The sequence below is a fragment of the Hippocampus comes genome, unplaced genomic scaffold (assembly GCF_001891065.2).
Source record: "Hippocampus comes isolate QL1 unplaced genomic scaffold, H_comes_QL1_v1.1 scaffold100, whole genome shotgun sequence".
Classification (NCBI taxonomy): Eukaryota; Metazoa; Chordata; class Actinopteri; order Syngnathiformes; family Syngnathidae; genus Hippocampus; species Hippocampus comes.
Window position 1 is genome coordinate 577336 of NW_017805282.1, and position 2500 is coordinate 579835.

General features: G+C 46.7%; 1 protein-coding gene across 1 annotated transcript in view; it reads left to right on the forward strand.

Moving 5' to 3' along the window:
* Nucleotides 1-2500, forward strand: part of hivep2a (HIVEP zinc finger 2a) — a 51644-nt gene that overhangs the window by 12019 nt on the left and 37125 nt on the right. The window lies entirely within an intron of this gene.

Genomic DNA, 2500 nt, shown 5'->3' on the forward strand with positions numbered 1-2500 from the left:
GTGTGTGTGTGTGTGTGTGTGTGTGTGTAGCGGTTGGGCCTCGTGTGAGTGAGTGAAAAATCAGTTGAGCGGGAGTCAGTTTGGGCAATCATCAGCGTTGGCCCTTCCAATCACGAGGCAGTTGAAGACAAAGGATGATAGGAGCGTAGCATTTTTGATCCTGCTTCCCGCCAAACGGAAAAAAAAAGACTCAATCTCTCTCACAAAAGTGGAAAAGCTCCATCACGCCTGACAGAAGTTGAGGAAAAACAGCAGGGCCCGTAATCCAAACGCTGCCCCTTACCTTCCCCCGTCAGCTTCTTCAGGTTAGCTGACCAGCAGCTAACTTTGCTAACGTCGCGACACAACAGGGAGCCCGACCTTGGAGTGACTTTGAGTCTGCACTCGCGAGTTTACGTAACGTCAGAGTGCTCCTGCATCGTTGACATCGATCACACTGGTTGACATACGGTCCACCCGGCCCCGCCCCTCCGCTGGTGGATCAATGGCAGCCTAACGAGATAAGCGAGCGTGCTAATGAGTTCGCCGAGCGCTGGCACGATCGGGAAATCGAAAAGCGTGTGGATGAGACTTGCGTCTAAGTTAGTGTCAGAACTCACAATTGCAATTTGTCTGTTGTTCAAATGGGGAATGTGAGACTTGAAGTTGGAATGACATTGGGAAGTGGGCTCTTTGCACGCAGCACTTTTTGGCCTTATGAAGCAGGGTGGTAAACTTCTCAAAATGCTGCAAAGAAAGGTCCACGTCGCGATGGGCAGTGGACGGAGTTAGCAGTTTTCAAACAACCCAAAGTCAAATGCGCCATGAACAAAATGCCTCCAAAGTCAAAGAATTCAAAAGTCAAACAAGCCAAAAGTTAGGGCCCTTCAAAAGCGAAATGTTTCAAAAATCAAACACCTCCAGAGTCAAACATCTCAAAAGTCCAATCATGCCAAAGTCAAAACTAAATCGAAGTTAGACACCTCAAAAGTCAAGTAGTTCAAAAGTCACACAACTCAAAACTAAGGTGATCCAAAAGTCAAACGGCTCAAAAGTCAAATAGTTCAAAAGTCATACAACTCAAAACGGATGTTCCAGAAGTCAAACGCCTCAAAAGTCAAATCATTTAAAAGTCAAATAATCCAAGAGTTGGTCATTTCCAAATTCGAACTAATTCACAAGTCAAACAATTCACAGGCCCAACACTCAAAGTGAAGCGCGAAACACTTCAAACAGCTGTTGAGAAGTTGTTTCCCGTTGGTCTTTTCGCCGCGATTCGGCGCCGCCGTCAAGCTTGTCTCGTCATTGGTCGGGATTGTGGGCGGCGACACTTTGAATGCTTCGAGTGCCTTCAACTCAAAACGCTTCTCGTTTTACGTGCTGACTCACGGCGTCCTCAAAAATCCAAACAAAATCTTCTTCAGTCTCCACATGTCAGCCTTGCCCCCGCGGCGGCGCTAAAATGATTCGGAAGAGCCGCTCTTATATTACGTGTGTGTCCCCCCACCCCCCTCGGGAGACCCCTCAGAGATTCCACAGCAACCAGTGTCGAGTTTCACACACAGATGGAGAGACAGCGCGGCAGGGGAACGGCCGTCCGTCCGTCCGTCACACATGACCAAAGTGGCCATCAAAAGTCAGTTGTGCTTTTTGTTGTTCCAGTTTGTGGAAAAAAAAAGGTGCGTCAAAGTCACTGTTTCTTTTTACATCAAGCTCATTTTACTCTGCTTTTTGTTCCCAAGTGGGTGTTTTTGGTGAAACCTCGCCATGTTCTAACTACCGATCATGGAAGAACAGAAAATTCTGGAAACTTTTTTTTTCTGGCGAAAGAAGAGGTTTACCTTTTGTTTTGGTAATTTTAGGTTCTGTGTTTATTTTACTCGTGGAACTCAATATTTCGATAATATTTGGGAGTTGAATGTGTCACTGCCACTCTTTTCCCTACATTAGAAAGGCAGCAAAAAAAGGGATTAGGATCAAGTTTTGCAATCAAATGACTAAAAAGACACACGCACACACACACACACACACACACACACCTAACTGCTGGAATCAGGCACAGCTGTGTGATTGTGCGTGTGTGTGTGTGAGTTGCATAACATTGGAGTGTGTGTGTGTGTGTGTGTGTGTGTGTGTGTGTGTGTGTGTGTGTGTGTGCGTGCAAATAATCCAAGAGTTGGTCATTTCCAAATTCGAACTAATTCACAAGTCAAACAATTCACAGGCCCAACACTCAAAGTGAAGCGCGAAACACTTCAAACAGCTGTTGAGAAGTTGTTTCCCGTTGGTCTTTTCGCCGCGATTCGGCGCCGCCGTCAAGCTTGTCTCGTCATTGGTCGGGATTGTGGGCGGCGACACTTTGAATGCTTCGAGTGCCTTCAACTCAAAACGCTTCTCGTTTTACGTGCTGACTCACGGCGTCCTCAAAAATCCAAACAAAATCTTCTTCAGTCTCCACATGTCAGCCTTGCCCCCGCGGCGGCGCTAAAATGATTCGGAAGAGCCGCTCTTATATTACGTG